The sequence below is a fragment of the Ictidomys tridecemlineatus genome, chromosome 1, assembly GCF_052094955.1.
Source record: "Ictidomys tridecemlineatus isolate mIctTri1 chromosome 1, mIctTri1.hap1, whole genome shotgun sequence".
Taxonomy (NCBI): Eukaryota; Metazoa; Chordata; class Mammalia; order Rodentia; family Sciuridae; genus Ictidomys; species Ictidomys tridecemlineatus.
This window is the reverse complement of record NC_135477.1, coordinates 182,284,940-182,294,592: the sequence shown is the minus strand read 5'-3', so window position 1 is coordinate 182,294,592 and position 9,653 is coordinate 182,284,940. Positions and strand designations below refer to the sequence as shown.

General features: G+C 46.3%; 1 long non-coding RNA gene across 5 annotated transcripts in view; it reads right to left on the bottom strand.

Moving 5' to 3' along the window:
* Positions 1–7,052: 7,052 nt before the first annotated feature.
* The window catches only part of LOC110598986 (uncharacterized), a 106,114-nt gene continuing 103,513 nt past the window's right edge, over positions 7,053–9,653 (bottom strand). For 4 of the 5 annotated variants that reach the window (XR_013440161.1, XR_013440160.1, XR_013440165.1 and 1 more), the window contains exons 6-7: positions 8,126–8,359; positions 7,053–7,243 (exon numbers count right to left, since the gene is read on the bottom strand). This is a non-coding gene — a long non-coding RNA (uncharacterized LOC110598986). The remainder of the gene's footprint in view (positions 7,244–8,125; positions 8,360–9,653) is intronic. The other variant, XR_013440163.1, reaches the window with a different exon arrangement.

Here is a 9,653-nt window from a genome sequence, read left to right as displayed (position 1 = left end):
ACTAAAACCAGCAGACTATAGTGATACGGGCATGCCAATGTTTATAGCAAAACCAAATAGCCAAGTGATGGACCAGCCCAGGAGCCCGTCAATAAACAAAATGGATAAAGAAAATGGGGTGCATATACACAGTGAAATTTGACGGGGTCATAAAGAATGAAATGCTGGCATTTGCCAGTAAAGGGATGGAACTGGAGAACGTCAAGCTACGTGAAATAAGCCAGGCGCAGAAAGTCAGGGGTCCAATGTTTTCCTCTCAGATGTGGAAGCCACAGCAAAATGAGGGAATGAAAAGGGGGGTTCTCACAAAAACACAAGAGATCAGCAAAGGGGGTGGAGCAGAGGGAGGAGGGAGGGGAAGGAGAGCAAGGGAGCAATGAAACAGGACAGAATTACCCCACGTACAGACGCGAGTATGCCTCGGAGAATCCCACCCCTGTGTCTAACTGTGAAGCCTCAGTTAAAAACAATCAATCAATAGAAGGAAGACGTAAAGGAAGGGAGATGGCAGGCAGGGAGAGGGGAACATGGCAGTACTAGGGATTAAAATGGAGCCAATTCTATCCCACACATGGGTGAACGCCACTATTATGGATAAGTGCAACGTGCTAATGGAAGATTCTAGAAATACATCTCAGGATGTTCACAGTATGAAGAGCCACGTTACTTTAAAATGGACATCTCTGGACAGATTGAGAGGCCTTCTATGATGTATTCCTGAGCTTTTTTTTTTTTTAAGCAGGTCACAAAAGTGCGCCATTGATACTGTGTCACCTAGGTACGTTTACACCTGTGAACATGTCTTCCCAATAGCTTAAGGAGAAGTGAGCTCGGCAGGACTGGCAGTGATTAACCTTGTGGAAGACTCTTTGGGCGATTTTTACTTTCCATTTACACATTTCTGAACTCATGAAGCTTCTTGTTTCCAAAACATATTGTTTATACAATTAGAAAAATAATAAATATATCTTCATTTTGGAAATAACTTATGTAACTGCAGAGGAAGTTTTATAAATTCATAGGTGACAAGGATCCAAACGGCTTCCTCAAGAGGTGTAGAAGGAACTACCGCCTGAACAGGGATCCTAACTGCTCCATCCTGGACGCAGGCGCGGTGCTGGGGAGGACACGGAAAGCAACCAGGAGGGATTTTAACTGTTTTGAAGAGGAGACACCAGGTAGATGCAAAACAGGGGTTGTCTTAATGATTTAATCTTTGCTTTTTAAGAATTTACAATAAACTCCCAAGGCGTGTGCCACAGTCTGGCTGGGCACAAATCACGAGCCAATCAAGCAGGAACAAACTTTATTTCCAAACTCCCGCGAACGCCACCCACACAGCCTTCTCCAGGACACACCACACACCAACCAGAACTCCCTCCACCGGACTGTGCTCAAACTCACTCTCGGAACCCCGCGAGAACTCAACGGGAACTCCAAAGTAGCGGGTTCCTGAGGTAGCAAGAGCCATCCTATTACCGGACAGTAAAGGTCTAATATACAATTGAATCAATCCAGCATCATCTTAATGTCTCGCCTCTCAACCATTACTTCTGGCAAAATGCCAGGGGCCATTCCGACTCAGCTGTGGCTCTCAACATCTCCCCGCTTCTGTTTAATTAAACAACAAGCAATGTGGCTTAGGGACCGTGCCTGTTAGGTTGTCCAATACTCAGCTCATCTGATGATGGTCCTTACCCATCATCAGATGAGCTGACCTCAAGGCATCAGCCTCCTGTCTTAGGTTGGTACCACTGCAATTGGATCTTACCCGTCACTGACTACCAGTCCAGCATACAGCCATACTTGTGGATAGGCCTTTGCACCAGAGAGGGGGTGAGGTTCTTTGCCTCACCTCTGTTGGCCCCAAAATTTGGCCTTGGTGCCAGTGGGGGGATCTGATGGACCTTTTAGGATGTCAAATAAAGGTCCCAACTCTCCTGTTGGTATACCTAGATAAGGCCTTATCCAATTTATGTCTCCCAATAACTTTTGAAAGTCATTAAGTGATTTGAGTTGATCTACTCGTATTTGAATTTTTGGTGGACGGTGGACGGACCCCGGTTGAGGATAATAGAACTCCTAAATAATTAATTGGAAATTTTAATTGTACTTTATCTATTGCTATCTCTAGATTATAATTTTTTAATAAGTTTGTAAGTGTGGCATAACATTCTAGCAATGTGTTTTTATCTTTGTGTGCTAATAATACATCACCCAAATAATAAAATATTTGTAGTTCAGGATTTTGATTTCTAAGTGCTGGATTGCTTTGTTAACATAGATTTGACACATAGTTGGACTGTTAGCCATCCCTTGAGGGAGTACTTTCCATTCATATCTCTGATAAGGACCTTCATGATTCAGTGCAGGGATAGTAAATGCAAAACGTGGACTATCCTCAGGATGAATTGGAATTGGAAAAAAAACAATCTTTAATATCTATAGCTAAAACATACCAGTTTTTTGGCAAAGCAGACAATTGAGGAATCCCTGATTGAGCAGGTCTCATAATAACCATCTCATTATTAATGGCTCTTAAATCTTGCAATAATTTCCATTTACCAGATTTCTTTTTAATGACAAAAATGGGAGTATTATGGGGAGATATGGAAGGTTGTATATGTCCCTCTGCTAATTGTTGTTTGACCAGGTCATGGGCTGCTTGTATCTTTTCTTTAGTCAGGGGCCACTGAGGAACCCATACTGGCCTTTCTGATTTCCTAGTAATTTTTATTGTCTCAGTGACCCCTCCTGAAAACCCAATCCATATCTGTCTGTTCCTTGATCTATTTGAATTGGTGCTGCTAAACCTTGTCCTTGTTCTCCTAATCTTTTTTCTTTCCTGAAACCTTGTCTAGCCCTAATAGTGAGCGCATTTGTATTGATGTTATTTGTTAATGTCAAACCTAATTGATCTAGGACATCTCGTCCCCATAAATTTATAGGAAGATGATCCAATACATATGGCTGTATAGTTCCCTCACATCCTTCAGGATCCTTCCAATCTAATATCATTGCACTTCTATGGGGATTAGTCGCCACTCCTAGGCCTCGAAGCATTTGAGTGGCCTGTTGTAATGGCCAATGTTTCAGCCATTCTTGATGAGATATGATGCTAAGGTCTGCACCTGTATCCAGTAGCCCATTAAATTCATATTCTTGAATATTTATTTTTAGCATTGGGCAAGAATCTAAATTTAAAGACAACATAGCCCAATCTACACCTATGGAGCCTAATCCCCTGGAACCTCTTTCTATAGTATGACTGGAAAATTTATCATGCAGGCTGGGTATTATTAATAACTGTGCTATTCTATCTCCTGGTGAAATTACTGATATACCTCTTGGAGAACTAGCTATAATTTTTATTTCACCTTCATAATCGAGATCAATTACCCCAGGATTTATCATAAATCCTCTTAGAGTAGAAGAACTGTGTCCTAACAATAAGCCTACTGTTCCTTGGGGAAGAGGTCTTTTTACTCCTGTGGGAATGATTTGAACTCCCATCTCTGGAGTTAGTACTGCTCTGGCGGAGGCGCAGATGTCCAACCCTGCGCTCCCTCTAGTTTGTCTGATGAGAGATCTGATGGATAATGTGTCCTGAGCACTACCCTGATGGTGTTGCTGGGTTCCTCCATGGTGTTTCTGGGTTCCTCCAGTGCCCTGTATATTTGTGGTCATGGGCCCCGGAGCATTGGCCCCCCCCCGTCCATTTTTTGGCAACGGAGCCCAAAGCTTTTCTCCATGATATCATGGGTAAACACCTGGTCTTTGTCCATTTTTTGGTAACGGAGTACCCACTATGGTGGTTTGAGAATGGCATTCATTAGCCCAATGTCTCCCTCTATGGCATCGTGGGCAAATACCTGGTATTCTATCCCTTTGATAACTAGTTTTGTTAAACCCTCCTCCTATGGGGCAATTCCTTTTAAAATGTCCTGTTTGTTCACAATTGTAGCATGTTTTTGGCCTGGCATCTAAAGCCTGTTGTACTGCAGCTGCGAAGACTTGCCCTTGTTCATTAATGTCTCTACATAATTTAATATATGTGTTTAAATCTTCATGTTTCCATGGTCTAAGGGCCTCCTTGCACCATCGATTTGCTTGCTCGAAGGCTAGCTGTTTAATTAATGGCATTGCTTGCTCTGTATCCCCAAAAACTCTGGTAGCTGTTTCAATAAGCCTATCTACAAATTCAGCGTAAGGTTCATTAGCTCCTTGTATTACCTTAGATAATTGACCTTGTAAATCTCCATGTCCTTGTAAAGTCTTCCATGCCCTAACTGCATCTGCAGCAATCTGTGAGTATATGGCAGGATCATAACCAATTTGTTGCTGCTGATCCTCATAAGGTCCCTTTCCTAACAACATATCTAGATTTCTCTGAGGATAACCAGCTGCTGCATTTCACCTAGCCGTCTCTGTACAAAATTCCTCATTGGCAACCTTCCATAACAGGTATTGTCCTCCATTTAGCACAGCTTTACACATACTAGTCCAATCTGCTGGCGTCATGTTCAAGTTGATAATGGATTCAACCATGCTTACAGTGAAGGGTGCTTGAGGACCATAGGTTGTTACAGCCTCTTTTAGCTGCTTCACTGTTTTGAAATCTAAAGCATGGTGAATTCGCTGCCCTCCTGCTGTCTCAAATACAGGGCATGTTAATCTTTGAGGTCCTGTCTCAGGATCCCATCTATCAACTACGGGGGTTGAGGGTCCCATAGGTGGAGCTGTTGGTTGGACACTTACGCCCTCTGGTGATAGAAAGGTGTTAGTAGCAGCCTCCTGTTGTATCTGACTATCTCGAGAGGCCTCCTCTTTTTCCTGATCTAATATGTCTTCTACCATAATCTGAACTGAAAGCTTTGGACTAGGCACAAAAAATCGTATCATCATCCACAATGGCAATGTGCCAACTGGCAGAGTTCCTGGGTTTTTCTTTTCCCTGTCCCTTAAATCTTCACCATGATTGTCTCATTGTGATATATTCAACAACTCCTCCTTAAAAAGCCATGGGCTACATTTTTGTATTGTATCAACGTATGCCTTAACTGCTCTTGGTTTTATTGGGGTGCCTCTTTCCTCAAGCATTTTACTTAACACTCTTTCGGTTTGTTCTTTACTAATTTCTAATCCCACATTTGTGCTACAAGTATAACACAACCCAACAAGATAACACAAAACAAAACGGAAACAGGGTGAAACAAAAAAGGAGCAAAAAATTGTTTTGTCAATTTTCCTATTTTCTTGAAATGTATATTCGTGGTCTATCTCTATCTCTTCCTCAGGGGCGAACCACTTCAAACCTTGAGCCAATCAATTTTCCCAGTTTGCCTGAGAACGTTCTAGGGACAGGCAGCTTGAAACAAAAACAAAACAAATCAAAACAAGAACATATTGTTTTTTGAAATGGTCACCCATTCTCTCGCCTTTCCTCAGGGGCGAGCAATTTTACTTACCCCCAAGCTTCAGGCGTCCCCCATGAGCCACCAATTGCTGCAGTCTGGCTGGGCACAAATCACGAGCCACTCAAGCAGGAACAAACTTTATTTCCAAACTCCCGCGAACGCCACCCACGCGGCCTTCTTCAGGACACACCACACACCAACCAGAACTCTCTCCACCGGACTGTGGGCGCACTCACTCTCAGAACCCCGCGAGAACTCAACGGGAACTCCAAAGTAGCGGGTTCCTGAGGCAGCAAGAGCCATCCTATTACCGGACAGTAAAGGTCTAATATACAATTGAATCAATCCAGCATCATCTTAATGGCTCGCCTCTCAACCATTACTTCTGGCAAAATGCCAGGGGCCATTCCGACTCAGCTGTGGCTCTCAACAGGTGTGCTGTTGGGGCTGCAATTTTAAATGGCAGTTGAGGGCTGGGTGGGTCAGAGACCAGCAGGGATCTGGAAACCTGATCCAGTGGTTCTTCCACAGTAACCTGAAATCTAGATTTTTATGTGAATTCTCTCAATTTTTTAAAAGTGGCCTCTAACTTAAAACACTGTGCCACTGGTCTAAAGCCCAGCCCCAAAGTGAACCTTTTGCCATCTTGAGTCTATTCTCCTAGCTTAGCAGGAAGGTCAGAATTAGCTCATCCACTGATGAAGCTACAGATCATCATTCCCAAGACTGAAGTGATTCCCGAATTAAAAAGAAACCCCCAATTACACATTAACCACAGAGTTAGATGTTTTATTGCATTCTGGTCTTCATTGACTAACTAGAACATCCTGATAATGCCAAAATATTCTAAGTTCATGTGTGCATTCTGTCTGTCTGAATAGATGTGTCCCTGTCCTGAAAGATGCAGATATGACCTTAAAAATACCTATACACAGGCAGGGAGTGTAGCTCAGTGGAAGAGCTCTTGCCAGGCACATGCGAGGCCTTGGGATCAATCCCCAGCACTGAAAGAAAAAAAATTACCTGCACATAAGTGTTCTTCAAAGCCAGATCAGCACGTTAAACCTTAAAAAAATTAAAAATAAAAAAATAAACCTGCTTTATATTTTTATCTCAGACTGAAAGATATTAGCAGTTAGTCTACATTTTAAAATTAATTTTATTGTCTCTGTTGAAGGTGTGCAAGATGGTGCTTCGATACACACATGCACAGTGACATGACCAGTCACAGGAATGTCCCACATCCCTGCGCTCTGTCGTCCCTCTCCTGAGGGTGGCTGATGGTGACAGCACCTGACATCTGCTCTCCTGGGGACCTCCAGCCATTCTTCACTTCAGTCCTCACACTCATCATTAAGTCTAGACTCTTCTCTCCCGACCTCCCTCTCCACTCCCCCTCTCCTGCCCCGGTACCCCCTGTCTGCTGTCCCCTGGGCTTCAATCTACTTTGCCTTTTATTGAGATCATACTAGGGGGTGGTGCAGGGTTTCCTCTCTGGGTCTGGCTTATTCTCTCAGAATAATGTCCTCCTCAACTTCTCAGGATGGACGCAGTGAAATCTCACTCTGCATTTAAAAAAAAAAAAAGAGTATGATACTGCCATTCGCAATCCCAAGGACGAGTCTGGGTGGCATATTGTATTAGTCAGCTTTTAATAGCTGTGACCAAAGCATCTGGCACGATCCCCCGGGAGGAGGAAAGGTTTGTCTTGGCTCCCGGTTTTAGAGGTTTCGGTCCAGGGCTGGCCGGCTCCGCCGCCTGGGCTGGAGGTGAGCAGAACATCATGGCGGAAGGTGTGGCAGAGAAAGGCGCTCAGCTCACGGCAGCTGGAAAGCATAAAGAGACAGAGGGAAGGGATGGGGACAAGCCAGAGTCCCCAATGCCATGTCCCCAAGACCTACTTCCCTAGACCATGTCCACCTACCTACAGCTTTCACCGCCTCCCAGTGGTCCATTCAGCTATCAATGGACTAATCCACTTCCCCCACAGCCTCACCTTCAACACCCCTGGGTGCTTGGTACCAAGCCCTCGACACGTGAGATTCTGGGGGAGACTCCAGATCCCTCTGTGACACTCATTAATGAGGCCCAACCTCAAACTCCCAAGTGAAAGCCTGTTGCTTCCCACAGCACCTTGGGATCCAGAAAATCATTCCCAAATAATCTATACAGGTGTGTATGGATAGATGAGGGGACGGGTGGATTTGAGGAAAACTTACAAAAATAAACACAATACAACCCAAAAGAGAATGAGAGCATCGATATGGACAGCTCAGGCCGCGCCCAGCCACCCCAGGGAGGGATGCTGTGGTCCGTCATCCCCACAGGCCACCGTCACTGTCAACTGTCTGTGCCCTCCTGGGGGTGAAGCTCAATGAAACAAACTGTTCTGTGGCTCCAAGCTAAAGATGACACTGAAATTATTCTGAGGAAATGAGAAAAGAAGACGGCCAAGAATCCTGTGACGTTCCTTTATTCAGCACCCTGAGACTGTCTGTCCCCAATCACAGAGCTGAACACTGGCTTATTTTCTATCCCAAGACAGGACCTGAGCACACACACACGAATCATCCACTTTCCTCAAAACTCCAATTAAAAAAAAAATAGGAATGGCTTCATTTTAAACTGGGCCAGACTTTAATAGGTGCAAAGGACAAACAGTCCCAAAATACTCCTGCCCACCCACACCTCTCCTCCTCCACACCCACCACTTCAGTCTTCATGCTGTTACCATCTTCCAGGTCCTAGGACTCTGGAGAAATCTTCTACTTGCTGCTGCCAGAGGCCATAGCTGTGTGGTGTCTCTCTGGGGTCCGGGAACGGGGAGAGGAGCTTCCAAGCAGGAGAGAGACCTGGGAGGTCACGGGCAGCAGTGAAAGCCACTTTAGGTAGTGTCATGTCCTCTCAAAATGCACATGCTGAAGAACTTGGAGATGGAGCCTCTAGGGGACAATTAAGACAATTAAGGTCAACACTAGTCCAACCTGACTGGAGTCCTTCCATCCCAGACACAGAGGAAGACCAGGGGAGACCGTGGCAGGTACAAGCCAAGCAGAGAGCCCTCTCCAGAAACCACCTGGGGCACCTTGACCTTGGCCTTGTAGCCTGCAGAACTGTAAGGAAATGCATTTCTTTGGTTTAAACCATCCAGTACATCACGGCAGCCCTAACAGGCTGATCCAGGGATTGAAAATGCAACCTGCTGTGTTCCTGGGGAGGCAGGCAGTCCTGAGGAGAGAAACCCAGGAGGAAGCAAGATGGCCTCTGTCTGGGGCCCATGTTCTGGGTGCACCCAAAACGTCTGCTCTGTCGCCTGCCTTTCACTGGGAGCCACAGTTGGTCTGTTTGCCCAGCCTTGAATCTTTCAATCTGCTGATGGAAAAGCCAGACAGGGTTCCCCGACATCTTGACCCCCACTGTCGGCACTCAGATGAGCCATGGGCAAGGCTGACCGTGAGAGGAGCAGCAGCAGGACTGGTAGAGTGACGCTGGGGCTGCTGAAGTGGCCACGTACTCTGTGGAATGCAGATGAGGTGCAGGCCAATGACGGCCTTTGTGAGGCGCTCACCACACACTGGACACTGGACACTTGCTGCACTGGACACTGGACACATTAGACATGCCTAGAGGCAGGCAACACCAGTTAACCCCAGGTGCAGAGATGGGCGTGGGTTGCAGGATTTGCCCGAGGCCACAACTGCAGGGCAGAATCAGAGGTGACCCCGCCGTCTGCTTCCAGGGCCTAAGCTGGCAACCCTCACGGGCCGGGGAGCTCCCATCCCTCTCCAGGGATCTCAGGGTCCAATGAGGAGAAAGGCAGCTCACCCCTCACCACTCAGCAAAGGCACGTCTCAGGGCAGGACTGCACTCCAGGCTCCAAGGACACCCCAGCTTTCCTCTCCCCACTTCTGAGTACTGGCTGCGTCTCTCCTAAAGGCCAGCCCCGCCGCGCGGTGGCAAAGACGGCCAGTCCCAAGGTGGCCAGCCCGCAGGTAAAGACGGGTACCCCGCCAACACCAGGGGGTCCTGGCCAGCTGGAGTTATGTGGGACTGCAGGCCAATCCTGGAGGCGCCCAGTCCCCCTCCTTTCTTGTTTGTAATTATAGAGAATATGTGTAGAATGTGCTGGAAATGCAACACCTCGAGACTGGCTGCAGCAGCCCCGCTGGATCCTGAAGAAACAGGCTGTCCATCCATGCAGGCTCAGCGCATCCTGTGCCCCAGCCTCCTAACCCA